Source organism: Alosa pseudoharengus, unplaced genomic scaffold, assembly GCF_046254945.1.
Source record: "Alosa pseudoharengus isolate Yale_2024_CS ecotype anadromous, Long Island Sound unplaced genomic scaffold, YU_APseudo_1.1 YU_APseudo_1.1_scf_16, whole genome shotgun sequence".
Classification (NCBI taxonomy): domain Eukaryota; kingdom Metazoa; phylum Chordata; class Actinopteri; order Clupeiformes; family Clupeidae; genus Alosa; species Alosa pseudoharengus.
The window spans coordinates 55,342-65,202 of record NW_027468630.1 but is presented as its reverse complement, the minus strand read 5'-3'; the positions used below and the strand labels follow the sequence as shown (position 1 = coordinate 65,202).

General features: G+C 41.1%; 45 non-coding genes across 45 annotated transcripts; all 45 read left to right on the top strand.

Annotated features, from left to right (window-relative positions):
* Positions 1–84: 84 nt before the first annotated feature.
* trnav-cac (transfer RNA valine (anticodon CAC)) lies at positions 85–157 on the top strand. Its single transcript has one exon. It is a non-coding gene; the product is annotated as a tRNA-Val (tRNA).
* A 110-nt stretch (positions 158–267) lies between these two features.
* On the top strand, positions 268–340 carry trnav-aac (transfer RNA valine (anticodon AAC)). Its single transcript has one exon. It is a non-coding gene; the product is annotated as a tRNA-Val (tRNA).
* Positions 341–450: 110 nt separating this feature from the next.
* On the top strand, positions 451–523 carry trnav-cac (transfer RNA valine (anticodon CAC)). Its single transcript has one exon. It is a non-coding gene; the product is annotated as a tRNA-Val (tRNA).
* Positions 524–633: 110 nt separating this feature from the next.
* Positions 634–706, top strand: trnav-aac (transfer RNA valine (anticodon AAC)). Its single transcript has one exon. It is a non-coding gene; the product is annotated as a tRNA-Val (tRNA).
* Positions 707–815: 109 nt separating this feature from the next.
* Positions 816–888, top strand: trnav-cac (transfer RNA valine (anticodon CAC)). Its single transcript has one exon. It is a non-coding gene; the product is annotated as a tRNA-Val (tRNA).
* Positions 889–998: 110 nt separating this feature from the next.
* On the top strand, positions 999–1,071 carry trnav-aac (transfer RNA valine (anticodon AAC)). Its single transcript has one exon. It is a non-coding gene; the product is annotated as a tRNA-Val (tRNA).
* A 110-nt stretch (positions 1,072–1,181) lies between these two features.
* Positions 1,182–1,254, top strand: trnav-uac (transfer RNA valine (anticodon UAC)). The gene has a single exon. It is a non-coding gene; the product is annotated as a tRNA-Val (tRNA).
* A 110-nt stretch (positions 1,255–1,364) lies between these two features.
* On the top strand, positions 1,365–1,437 carry trnav-cac (transfer RNA valine (anticodon CAC)). Its single transcript has one exon. It is a non-coding gene; the product is annotated as a tRNA-Val (tRNA).
* Positions 1,438–1,547: 110 nt separating this feature from the next.
* Positions 1,548–1,620, top strand: trnav-aac (transfer RNA valine (anticodon AAC)). The gene has a single exon. It is a non-coding gene; the product is annotated as a tRNA-Val (tRNA).
* Positions 1,621–1,730: 110 nt separating this feature from the next.
* trnav-cac (transfer RNA valine (anticodon CAC)) lies at positions 1,731–1,803 on the top strand. Its single transcript has one exon. It is a non-coding gene; the product is annotated as a tRNA-Val (tRNA).
* Positions 1,804–1,913: 110 nt separating this feature from the next.
* On the top strand, positions 1,914–1,986 carry trnav-aac (transfer RNA valine (anticodon AAC)). Its single transcript has one exon. It is a non-coding gene; the product is annotated as a tRNA-Val (tRNA).
* Positions 1,987–2,095: 109 nt separating this feature from the next.
* trnav-cac (transfer RNA valine (anticodon CAC)) lies at positions 2,096–2,168 on the top strand. The gene has a single exon. It is a non-coding gene; the product is annotated as a tRNA-Val (tRNA).
* A 110-nt stretch (positions 2,169–2,278) lies between these two features.
* trnav-uac (transfer RNA valine (anticodon UAC)) lies at positions 2,279–2,351 on the top strand. The gene has a single exon. It is a non-coding gene; the product is annotated as a tRNA-Val (tRNA).
* Positions 2,352–2,461: 110 nt separating this feature from the next.
* On the top strand, positions 2,462–2,534 carry trnav-cac (transfer RNA valine (anticodon CAC)). The gene has a single exon. It is a non-coding gene; the product is annotated as a tRNA-Val (tRNA).
* A 110-nt stretch (positions 2,535–2,644) lies between these two features.
* trnav-aac (transfer RNA valine (anticodon AAC)) lies at positions 2,645–2,717 on the top strand. The gene has a single exon. It is a non-coding gene; the product is annotated as a tRNA-Val (tRNA).
* Positions 2,718–2,820: 103 nt separating this feature from the next.
* On the top strand, positions 2,821–2,893 carry trnav-aac (transfer RNA valine (anticodon AAC)). The gene has a single exon. It is a non-coding gene; the product is annotated as a tRNA-Val (tRNA).
* Positions 2,894–3,002: 109 nt separating this feature from the next.
* On the top strand, positions 3,003–3,075 carry trnav-cac (transfer RNA valine (anticodon CAC)). Its single transcript has one exon. It is a non-coding gene; the product is annotated as a tRNA-Val (tRNA).
* Positions 3,076–3,185: 110 nt separating this feature from the next.
* trnav-aac (transfer RNA valine (anticodon AAC)) lies at positions 3,186–3,258 on the top strand. The gene has a single exon. It is a non-coding gene; the product is annotated as a tRNA-Val (tRNA).
* A 109-nt stretch (positions 3,259–3,367) lies between these two features.
* trnav-cac (transfer RNA valine (anticodon CAC)) lies at positions 3,368–3,440 on the top strand. Its single transcript has one exon. It is a non-coding gene; the product is annotated as a tRNA-Val (tRNA).
* Positions 3,441–3,550: 110 nt separating this feature from the next.
* On the top strand, positions 3,551–3,623 carry trnav-uac (transfer RNA valine (anticodon UAC)). Its single transcript has one exon. It is a non-coding gene; the product is annotated as a tRNA-Val (tRNA).
* Positions 3,624–3,733: 110 nt separating this feature from the next.
* trnav-cac (transfer RNA valine (anticodon CAC)) lies at positions 3,734–3,806 on the top strand. Its single transcript has one exon. It is a non-coding gene; the product is annotated as a tRNA-Val (tRNA).
* A 110-nt stretch (positions 3,807–3,916) lies between these two features.
* trnav-aac (transfer RNA valine (anticodon AAC)) lies at positions 3,917–3,989 on the top strand. Its single transcript has one exon. It is a non-coding gene; the product is annotated as a tRNA-Val (tRNA).
* A 110-nt stretch (positions 3,990–4,099) lies between these two features.
* Positions 4,100–4,172, top strand: trnav-aac (transfer RNA valine (anticodon AAC)). The gene has a single exon. It is a non-coding gene; the product is annotated as a tRNA-Val (tRNA).
* A 110-nt stretch (positions 4,173–4,282) lies between these two features.
* trnav-aac (transfer RNA valine (anticodon AAC)) lies at positions 4,283–4,355 on the top strand. Its single transcript has one exon. It is a non-coding gene; the product is annotated as a tRNA-Val (tRNA).
* Positions 4,356–4,464: 109 nt separating this feature from the next.
* Positions 4,465–4,537, top strand: trnav-cac (transfer RNA valine (anticodon CAC)). Its single transcript has one exon. It is a non-coding gene; the product is annotated as a tRNA-Val (tRNA).
* Positions 4,538–4,647: 110 nt separating this feature from the next.
* Positions 4,648–4,720, top strand: trnav-aac (transfer RNA valine (anticodon AAC)). Its single transcript has one exon. It is a non-coding gene; the product is annotated as a tRNA-Val (tRNA).
* Positions 4,721–4,829: 109 nt separating this feature from the next.
* trnav-cac (transfer RNA valine (anticodon CAC)) lies at positions 4,830–4,902 on the top strand. Its single transcript has one exon. It is a non-coding gene; the product is annotated as a tRNA-Val (tRNA).
* Positions 4,903–5,012: 110 nt separating this feature from the next.
* On the top strand, positions 5,013–5,085 carry trnav-uac (transfer RNA valine (anticodon UAC)). Its single transcript has one exon. It is a non-coding gene; the product is annotated as a tRNA-Val (tRNA).
* A 110-nt stretch (positions 5,086–5,195) lies between these two features.
* trnav-cac (transfer RNA valine (anticodon CAC)) lies at positions 5,196–5,268 on the top strand. Its single transcript has one exon. It is a non-coding gene; the product is annotated as a tRNA-Val (tRNA).
* Positions 5,269–5,378: 110 nt separating this feature from the next.
* trnav-aac (transfer RNA valine (anticodon AAC)) lies at positions 5,379–5,451 on the top strand. Its single transcript has one exon. It is a non-coding gene; the product is annotated as a tRNA-Val (tRNA).
* Positions 5,452–5,560: 109 nt separating this feature from the next.
* Positions 5,561–5,633, top strand: trnav-cac (transfer RNA valine (anticodon CAC)). Its single transcript has one exon. It is a non-coding gene; the product is annotated as a tRNA-Val (tRNA).
* Positions 5,634–5,743: 110 nt separating this feature from the next.
* trnav-uac (transfer RNA valine (anticodon UAC)) lies at positions 5,744–5,816 on the top strand. The gene has a single exon. It is a non-coding gene; the product is annotated as a tRNA-Val (tRNA).
* A 110-nt stretch (positions 5,817–5,926) lies between these two features.
* trnav-cac (transfer RNA valine (anticodon CAC)) lies at positions 5,927–5,999 on the top strand. Its single transcript has one exon. It is a non-coding gene; the product is annotated as a tRNA-Val (tRNA).
* Positions 6,000–6,109: 110 nt separating this feature from the next.
* trnav-aac (transfer RNA valine (anticodon AAC)) lies at positions 6,110–6,182 on the top strand. Its single transcript has one exon. It is a non-coding gene; the product is annotated as a tRNA-Val (tRNA).
* Positions 6,183–6,291: 109 nt separating this feature from the next.
* Positions 6,292–6,364, top strand: trnav-cac (transfer RNA valine (anticodon CAC)). Its single transcript has one exon. It is a non-coding gene; the product is annotated as a tRNA-Val (tRNA).
* A 110-nt stretch (positions 6,365–6,474) lies between these two features.
* trnav-aac (transfer RNA valine (anticodon AAC)) lies at positions 6,475–6,547 on the top strand. Its single transcript has one exon. It is a non-coding gene; the product is annotated as a tRNA-Val (tRNA).
* Positions 6,548–6,657: 110 nt separating this feature from the next.
* Positions 6,658–6,730, top strand: trnav-cac (transfer RNA valine (anticodon CAC)). Its single transcript has one exon. It is a non-coding gene; the product is annotated as a tRNA-Val (tRNA).
* A 110-nt stretch (positions 6,731–6,840) lies between these two features.
* On the top strand, positions 6,841–6,913 carry trnav-aac (transfer RNA valine (anticodon AAC)). Its single transcript has one exon. It is a non-coding gene; the product is annotated as a tRNA-Val (tRNA).
* A 110-nt stretch (positions 6,914–7,023) lies between these two features.
* trnav-cac (transfer RNA valine (anticodon CAC)) lies at positions 7,024–7,096 on the top strand. The gene has a single exon. It is a non-coding gene; the product is annotated as a tRNA-Val (tRNA).
* A 110-nt stretch (positions 7,097–7,206) lies between these two features.
* Positions 7,207–7,279, top strand: trnav-aac (transfer RNA valine (anticodon AAC)). Its single transcript has one exon. It is a non-coding gene; the product is annotated as a tRNA-Val (tRNA).
* A 110-nt stretch (positions 7,280–7,389) lies between these two features.
* Positions 7,390–7,462, top strand: trnav-cac (transfer RNA valine (anticodon CAC)). The gene has a single exon. It is a non-coding gene; the product is annotated as a tRNA-Val (tRNA).
* Positions 7,463–7,571: 109 nt separating this feature from the next.
* On the top strand, positions 7,572–7,644 carry trnav-cac (transfer RNA valine (anticodon CAC)). Its single transcript has one exon. It is a non-coding gene; the product is annotated as a tRNA-Val (tRNA).
* A 103-nt stretch (positions 7,645–7,747) lies between these two features.
* trnav-cac (transfer RNA valine (anticodon CAC)) lies at positions 7,748–7,820 on the top strand. The gene has a single exon. It is a non-coding gene; the product is annotated as a tRNA-Val (tRNA).
* A 110-nt stretch (positions 7,821–7,930) lies between these two features.
* On the top strand, positions 7,931–8,003 carry trnav-aac (transfer RNA valine (anticodon AAC)). Its single transcript has one exon. It is a non-coding gene; the product is annotated as a tRNA-Val (tRNA).
* Positions 8,004–8,112: 109 nt separating this feature from the next.
* Positions 8,113–8,185, top strand: trnav-cac (transfer RNA valine (anticodon CAC)). Its single transcript has one exon. It is a non-coding gene; the product is annotated as a tRNA-Val (tRNA).
* Positions 8,186–9,861: the final 1,676 nt, after the last annotated feature.

Here is a 9,861-nt window from a genome sequence, read left to right as displayed (position 1 = left end):
TTTAGCTTAATATTTCTATCTTATGATGTCTTCAACTAGAGTTTGACTTGTCAAAAGTAATCGAGGTGACCTTTTTTTCAGGATGTTTCCATAGTGTAGTGGTTATCACGTTCGCCTCACACGCGAAAGGTCCCCAGTTCGAAACTGGGTGGAAACAAATTCTTATTTGGAAGGATCTTGCATTGATCTGAATTACTGCATCTCAAAATGTCTTCTACTAGAATTTGACTTGCCAAAAGTCACGGAGGTGACTTCTTCCTTCAGGATGTTTCCATAGTGTAGTGGTTATCACGTTCGCCTAACACGCGAAAGGTCCCCAGTTCGAAACTGGGTGGAAACAATTTCTTATTTGGAAGGATCTTGCATTGATCTGAATTACTGCATCTCAAAATGTCTTCTACTAGAATTTGACTTGCCAAATGTCACAGAGGTGACTTCTTCCTTCAGGCTGTTTCCATAGTGTAGTGGTTATCACGTTCGCCTCACACGCGAAAGGTCCCCAGTTCGAAACTGGGTGGAAACAATTTCTTATTTGAAAGGATCTTGCATTGATCTAAATTACTGCATCTCAAAATGTCTTCTACTAGAATTTGACTTGCCAAAAGTCATGGAGGTGACTTCTTCCTTAAGGATGTTTCCATAGTGTAGTGGTTATCACGTTCGCCTAACACGCGAAAGGTCCCCAGTTCGAAACTGGGTGGAAACATATTCTTATTTGGAAGGATCTTGCATTTAGCTTAATATTTCTATCTTATGATGTCTTCAACTAGAGTTTGACTTGTCAAAAGTAATCGAGGTGACCTTTTTTTCAGGATGTTTCCATAGTGTAGTGGTTATCACGTTCGCCTCACATGCGAAAGGTCCCCAGTTCGAAACTGGGTGGAAACAAATTCTTATTTGGAAGGATCTTGCATTGATCTGAATTACTGCATCTCAAAATGTCTTCTACTAGAATTTGACTTGCCAAAAGTCACGGAGGTGACTTCTTCCTTCAGGATGTTTCCATAGTGTAGTGGTTATCACGTTCGCCTAACACGCGAAAGGTCCCCAGTTCGAAACTGGGTGGAAACAATTTCTTATTTGGAAGGATCTTGCATTGATCTGAATTACTGCATCTCAAAATGTCTTCTACTAGAATTTGACTTGCCAAAAGTCATGGAGGTGACTTCTTCCTTCAGGATGTTTCCATAGTGTAGTGGTTATCACGTTCGCTTTACACGCGAAAGGTCCCCAGTTCGAAACTGGGTGGAAACAGATTCTTATTTGGAGGGATCTTGCAATGATCTGAAGTACTGCATCTCAAAAAGTCTTTTACTAGAATTTGACTTGCCAAATGTCACAGAGGTGACTTCTTCCTTCAAGTTGTTTCCATAGTGTAGTGGTTATCACGTTCGCCTCACACGCGAAAGGTCCCCAGTTCGAAACTGGGTGGAAACAAATTCTTATTTGGAAGGATCTTGCATTGATCTGAATTACTGCATCTCAAAATGTCTTCTACTAGAATTTGACTTGCCAAAAGTCACGGAGGTGACTTCTTCCTTCAGGATGTTTCCATAGTGTAGTGGTTATCATGTTCGCCTAACACGCGAAAGGTCCCCAGTTCGAAACTGGGTGGAAACAAATTCTTATTTGGAAGGATCTTGCATTGATCTGAATTACTGCATCTCAAAATGTCTTCTACTAGAATTTGACTTGCCAAATGTCACAGAGGTGACTTCTTCCTTCAGGGTGTTTCCATAGTGTAGTGGTTATCACGTTCGCCTCACACGCGAAAGGTCCCCAGTTCGAAACTGGGTGGAAACAATTTCTTATTTGAAAGGATCTTGCATTGATCTGAATTACTGCATCTCAAAATGTCTTCTACTAGAATTTGACTTGCCAAAAGTCATGGAGGTGACTTCTTCCTTCAGGATGTTTCCATAGTGTAGTGGTTATCACGTTCGCCTAACACGCGAAAGGTCCCCAGTTCGAAACTGGGTGGAAACAGATTCTTATTTGGAAGGATCTTGCATTTAGCTTAATATTTCTATCTTATGATGTCTTCAACTAGAGTTTGACTTGTCAAAAGTAATCGAGGTGACCTTTTTTTCAGGATGTTTCCATAGTGTAGAGGTTATCACGTTCGCCTCACACGCGAAAGGTCCCCAGTTCGAAACTGGGTGGAAACTATTTCTTATTTGAAAGGATCTTGCATTGATCTGAATTACTGCATCTCAAAATGTCTTCTACTAGAATTTGACTTGCCAAAAGTCATGGAGGTGACTTCTTCCTTCAGGATGTTTCCATAGTGTAGTGGTTATCACGTTCGCTTTACACGCGAAAGGTCCCCAGTTCGAAACTGGGTGGAAACAGATTCTTATTTGGAGGGATCTTGCAATGATCTGAAGTACTGCATCTCAAAAAGTCTTTTACTAGAATTTGACTTGCCAAATGTCACAGAGGTGACTTCTTCCTTCAAGTTGTTTCCATAGTGTAGTGGTTATCACGTTCGCCTCACACGCGAAAGGTCCCCAGTTCGAAACTGGGTGGAAACAAATTCTTATTTGGAAGGATCTTGCATTGATCTGAATTACAGCATCTCAAAATGTCTTCTACTAGAATTTGACTTGCCAAAAGTCACGGAGGTGACTTCTTCCTTCAGGATGTTTCCATAGTGTAGTGGTTATCATGTTCGCCTAACACGCGAAAGGTCCCCAGTTCGAAACTGGGTGGAAACAAATTCTTATTTGGAAGGATCGATCTGAATTACTGCATCTCAAAATGTCTTCTACTAGAATTTGACTTGCCAAAAGTCATGGAGGTGACTTCTTCCTTCAGGATGTTTCCATAGTGTAGTGGTTATCACGTTCGCCTAACACGCGAAAGGTCCCCAGTTCGAAACTGGGTGGAAACAGATTCTTATTTGGAAGGATCTTGCATTTAGCTTAATATTTCTATCTTATGATGTCTTCAACTAGAGTTTGACTTGTCAAAAGTAATCGAGGTGACCTTTTTTTCAGGATGTTTCCATAGTGTAGAGGTTATCACGTTCGCCTCACACGCGAAAGGTCCCCAGTTCGAAACTGGGTGGAAACTATTTCTTATTTGAAAGGATCTTGCATTGATCTGAATTACTGCATCTCAAAATGTCTTCTACTAGAATTTGACTTGCCAAAAGTCATGGAGGTGACTTCTTCCTTCAGGATGTTTCCATAGTGTAGTGGTTATCACGTTCGCCTAACACGCGAAAGGTCCCCAGTTCGAAACTGGGTGGAAACAGATTCTTATTTGGAAGGATCTTGCATTTAGCTTAATATTTCTATCTTATGATGTCTTCAACTAGAGTTTGACTTGTCAAAAGTAATCGAGGTGACCTTTTTTTCAGGATGTTTCCATAGTGTAGTTGTTATCACGTTCGCCTCACACGCGGAAGGTCCCCAGTTCGAAACTGGGTGGAAACAATTTCTTATTTGGAAGGATCTTGCATTGATCTGAATTACTGCATCTCAAAATGTCTTCTACTAGAATTTGACTTGCCAAAAGTCATGGAGGTGACTTCTTCCTTCAGGATGTTTCCATAGTGTAGTGGTTATCACGTTCGCTTTACACGCGAAAGGTCCCCAGTTCGAAACTGGGTGGAAACAGATTCTTATTTGGAGGGATCTTGCAATGATCTGAAGTACTGCATCTCAAAAAGTCTTTTACTAGAATTTGACTTGCCAAATGTCACAGAGGTGACTTCTTCCTTCAAGTTGTTTCCATAGTGTAGTGGTTATCACGTTCGCATCACACGCGAAAGGTCCCCAGTTCGAAACTGGGTGGAAACAAATTCTTATTCGGAAGGATCTTGCATTGATCTGAATTACTGCATCTCAAAATGTCTTCTACTAGAATTTGACTTGCCAAAAGTCATGGAGGTGACTTCTTCCTTCAGGATGTTTCCATAGTGTAGTGGTTATCACGTTCGCCTAACACGCGAAAGGTCCCCAGTTCGAAACTGGGTGGAAACAAATTCTTATTTGGAAGGATCTTGCATTGATCTGAATTACTGCATCTCAAAATGTCTTCTACTAGAATTTGACTTGCCAAAAGTCACGGAGGTGACTTCTTCCTTCAGGATGTTTCCATAGTGTAGTGGTTATCATGTTCGCCTAACACGCGAAAGGTCCCCAGTTCGAAACTGGGTGGAAACAAATTCTTATTTGGAAGGATCTTGCATTGATCTGAATTACTGCGTCTCAAAATGTCTTCTACTAGAATTTGACTTGCCAAAAGTCATGGAGGTGACTTCTTCCTTCAGGATGTTTCCATAGTGTAGTGGTTATCACGTTCGCCTAACACGCGAAAGGTCCCCAGTTCGAAACTGGGTGGAAACAGATTCTTATTTGGAAGGATCTTGCATTTAGCTTAATATTTCTATCTTATGATGTCTTCAACTAGAGTTTGACTTGTCAAAAGTAATCGAGGTGACCTTTTTTTCAGGATGTTTCCATAGTGTAGAGGTTATCACGTTCGCCTCACACGCGAAAGGTCCCCAGTTCGAAACTGGGTGGAAACTATTTCTTATTTGAAAGGATCTTGCATTGATCTGAATTACTGCATCTCAAAATGTCTTCTACTAGAATTTGACTTGCCAAAAGTCATGGAGGTGACTTCTTCCTTCAGGATGTTTCCATAGTGTAGTGGTTATCACGTTCGCCTAACACGCGAAAGGTCCCCAGTTCGAAACTGGGTGGAAACAGATTCTTATTTGGAAGGATCTTGCATTTAGCTTAATATTTCTATCTTATGATGTCTTCAACTAGAGTTTGACTTGTCAAAAGTAATCGAGGTGACCTTTTTTTCAGGATGTTTCCATAGTGTAGTTGTTATCACGTTCGCCTCACACGCGGAAGGTCCCCAGTTCGAAACTGGGTGGAAACAATTTCTTATTTGGAAGGATCTTGCATTGATCTGAATTACTGCATCTCAAAATGTCTTCTACTAGAATTTGACTTGCCAAAAGTCATGGAGGTGACTTCTTCCTTCAGGATGTTTCCATAGTGTAGTGGTTATCACGTTCGCTTTACACGCGAAAGGTCCCCAGTTCGAAACTGGGTGGAAACAGATTCTTATTTGGAGGGATCTTGCAATGATCTGAAGTACTGCATCTCAAAAAGTCTTTTACTAGAATTTGACTTGCCAAATGTCACAGAGGTGACTTCATCCTTCAAGTTGTTTCCATAGTGTAGTGGTTATCACGTTCGCATCACACGCGAAAGGTCCCCAGTTCGAAACTGGGTGGAAACAAATTCTTATTCGGAAGGATCTTGCATTGATCTGAATTACTGCATCTCAAAATGTCTTCTACTAGAATTTGACTTGCCAAAAGTCATGGAGGTGACTTCTTCCTTCAGGATGTTTCCATAGTGTAGTGGTTATCACGTTCGCCTAACACGCGAAAGGTCCCCAGTTCGAAACTGGGTGGAAACAGATTCTTATTTGGAAGGATCTTGCATTTAGCTTAATATTTCTATCTTATGATGTCTTCAACTAGAGTTTGACTTGTCAAAAGTAATCGAGGTGACCTTTTTTTCAGGATGTTTCCATAGTGTAGTTGTTATCACGTTCGCCTCACACGCGGAAGGTCCCCAGTTCGAAACTGGGTGGAAACAATTTCTTATTTGGAAGGATCTTGCATTGATCTGAATTACTGCATCTCAAAATGTCTTCTACTAGAATTTGACTTGCCAAAAGTCATGGAGGTGACTTCTTCCTTCAGGATGTTTCCATAGTGTAGTGGTTATCACGTTCGCTTTACACGCGAAAGGTCCCCAGTTCGAAACTGGGTGGAAACAGATTCTTATTTGGAGGGATCTTGCAATGATCTGAAGTACTGCATCTCAAAAAGTCTTTTACTAGAATTTGACTTGCCAAATGTCACAGAGGTGACTTCTTCCTTCAAGTTGTTTCCATAGTGTAGTGGTTATCACGTTCGCATCACACGCGAAAGGTCCCCAGTTCGAAACTGGGTGGAAACAAATTCTTATTCGGAAGGATCTTGCATTGATCTGAATTACTGCATCTCAAAATGTCTTCTACTAGAATTTGACTTGCCAAAAGTCATGGAGGTGACTTCTTCCTTCAGGATGTTTCCATAGTGTAGTGGTTATCACGTTCGCCTAACACGCGAAAGGTCCCCAGTTCGAAACTGGGTGGAAACAGATTCTTATTTGGAAGGATCTTGCATTTAGCTTAATATTTCTATCTTATGATGTCTTCAACTAGAGTTTGACTTGTCAAAAGTAATCGAGGTGACCTTTTTTTCAGGATGTTTCCATAGTGTAGTGGTTATCACGTTCGCCTCACACGCGAAAGGTCCCCAGTTCGAAACTGGGTGGAAACAAATTCTTATTCGGAAGGATCTTGCATTGATCTGAATTACTGCATCTCAAAATGTCTTCTACTAGAATTTGACTTGCCAAAAGTCACGGAGGTGACTTCTTCCTTCAGGATGTTTCCATAGTGTAGTGGTTATCACGTTCGCCTAACACGCGAAAGGTCCCCAGTTCGAAACTGGGTGGAAACAATTTCTTATTTGGAAGGATCTTGCATTGATCTGAATTACTGCATCTCAAAATGTCTTCTACTAGAATTTGACTTGCCAAATGTCACAGAGGTGACTTCTTCCTTCAGGGTGTTTCCATAGTGTAGTGGTTATCACGTTCGCCTCACACGCGAAAGGTCCCCAGTTCGAAACTGGGTGGAAACAATTTCTTATTTGAAAGGATCTTGCATTGATCTGAATTACTGCATCTCAAAATGTCTTCTACTAGAATTTGACTTGCCAAAAGTCATGGAGGTGACTTCTTCCTTCAGGATGTTTCCATAGTGTAGTGGTTATCACGTTCGCCTAACACGCGAAAGGTCCCCAGTTCAAAACTGGGTGGAAACAATTTCTTATTTGGAAGGATCTTGCATTGATCTGAATTACTGCATCTCAAAATGTCTTCTACTAGAATTTGACTTGCCAAATGTCACAGAGGTGACTTCTTCCTTCAGGGTGTTTCCATAGTGTAGTGGTTATCACGTTCGCCTCACACGCGAAAGGTCCCCAGTTCGAAACTGGGTGGAAACAATTTCTTATTTGAAAGGATCTTGCATTGATCTGAATTACTGCATCTCAAAATGTCTTCTACTAGAATTTGACTTGCCAAAAGTCATGGAGGTGACTTCTTCCTTCAGGATGTTTCCATAGTGTAGTGGTTATCACGTTCGCCTAACACGCGAAAGGTCCCCTGTTCGAAACTGGGTGGAAACAGATTCTTATTTGGAAGGATCTTGCATTGATCTGAATTACTGCATCTCAAAATGTCTTCTACTAGAATTTGACTTGCCAAATGTCACAGAGGTGACTTCTTCCTTCAGGGTGTTTCCATAGTGTAGTGGTTATCACGTTCGCCTCACACGCGAAAGGTCCCCAGTTCGAAACTGGGTGGAAACAGATTCTTATTTGGAAGGATCTTGCATTTAGCTTAATATTTCTATCTTATGATGTCTTCAACTAGAGTTTGACTTGTCAAAAGTAATCGAGGTGACCTTTTTTTCAGGATGTTTCCATAGTGTAGAGGTTATCACGTTCGCCTCACACGCGAAAGGTCCCCAGTTCGAAACTGGGTGGAAACTATTTCTTATTTGAAAGGATCGATCTGAATTACTGCATCTCAAAATGTCTTCTACTAGAATTTGACTTGCCAAATGTCACAGAGGTGACTTCTTCCTTCAGGCTGTTTCCATAGTGTAGTGGTTATCACGTTCGCCTCACACGCGAAAGGTCCCCAGTTCGAAACTGGGTGGAAACAATTTCTTATTTGAAAGGATCTTGCATTGATCTGAATTACTGCATCTCAAAATGTCTTCTACTAGAATTTGACTTGCCAAAAGTCATGGAGGTGACTTCTTCCTTAAGGATGTTTCCATAGTGTAGTGGTTATCACGTTCGCCTAACACGCGAAAGGTCCCCAGTTCGAAACTGGGTGGAAACAGATTCTTATTTGGAAGGATCTTGCATTTAGCTTAATATTTCTATCTTATGATGTCTTCAACTAGAGTTTGACTTGTCAAAAGTAATCGAGGTGACCTTTTTTTCAGGATGTTTCCATAGTGTAGTGGTTATCACGTTCGCCTCACACGCGAAAGGTCCCCAGTTCGAAACTGGGTGGAAACAACTTCTTATTTGGAAGGATCTTGCATTGATCTGAATTACTGCATCTCAAAATGTCTTCTACTAGAATTTGACTTGCCAAAAGTCACGGAGGTGACTTCTTCCTTCAGGATGTTTCCATAGTGTAGTGGTTATCACGTTCGCCTAACACGCGGCGGCCAGCCGTGTATAGGTGTAACGGAGAAACAGCCAATCAGATTGAAGCTTTGTTCTGCCCTGTGCATATCATTATCTATTTTATTATTTAATTATTTACTTGAAAGGCACGGGTTCGAATCCCGTCAGAAACATTATGAAATATGAAAAAAATGAGTGGAAGGGATTGGAAATAATTATTCTTTAAATAAATGTTCAACTGCAAATGTAAAATATAACTTAATATTTTATATAATTTGTTTTTGATGGAAGAAATGCTGCTCCTTCAGCACAGTACAATACTGCAATAATAATAATAATAATAATAATAATAATAATATAATGCAACATTGCAGAGGAGAGTACTTTTCCAGTTATTCTCTTATTTTTTGTTTAATTATCATTAATGTCTTCCAGAAGAAAAAAGAAAGGCAATGTGTAGTATTTCAGAAGAAAGGTTCCATTTTATTTGTGAACAAGTTATAAATTACAGATAGTAAACAGTTATGAACAACATTGGTTAAAAAAAACAGCATTCTGTGTGTGTGTGTGTGTGCGTACGTGACAGGCAGTGTGTGCACGTGTGTGTCTAAGCCTGTGTGCGTGTGAAGGTGTGCGTGACAGCGTGTGTGTGAGTGTGTGATAAAATCATCTCTAAAAAGTAATACAAGTTGTTAAATTAAATAATTAAGTTATGGTTATGGGATTTTGCAGACGCCTTTGTCCAAAGTGACACACACATAAAAAAACAACATAATATTTAAAATTTAACAGGGAACAGATTAGAATGTTGGTCAAACTATAATAAGGAGAATAATAATACTAAACAACAATGTCAATTCAATCAATAGCCTAATAAAATAAGTCATGAAAATGAGGGAAAAAGCAAAAATAAACAATAATGTCCATTCAATCAATAATATAAAACAACAATGGCATGGTAAGACTATAAAAAGGATTATATTAAGTGATACAAAACATTACAGAACATTGGAGAACAGCATTCTATGACTAAATGAACACCAGCTGAAGAAGGCAAAGTGTGTGTGTGTGTGTGTGTGTGTGTGTGTGTGTGTGTGTGTGTGTGTGTGCCTGTGTGCGTGTGGGTCGGCTGCTGCTAGACGATACAATTAGACACTGCTGCTGGGCGATACACTGATACTGCTGCTGGCCCTGAGTCTGCTACTGCTGGACGATACACTGCCGATGCTGCTGGGTCCTGGGTGCGCTGCTGTCATTGCTGATGCTGCTGGGCCCTGGGTCAGCTACTGCTGGACGATACACTGCCGATGCTGCTGGGCCCTGGGTCGGCTGCTGTCAGACGATACCCCGCCACTGCTAAACCCGCCACTGCTGAACCCGCCACTGCTGAACCGGCCGCTGCTGTCAGACGATACACCGCCACTGCTGAACCCGCCACTGCTGACAGACGATACACTACCACTGCTAAACCCGCCACTGCTGACAGACGATACACCGCCACTGCTGCTGGGCTGTGGGTCCACTACTGCTGGACGATACACTGTCGATGCTGCTGGGCCCTG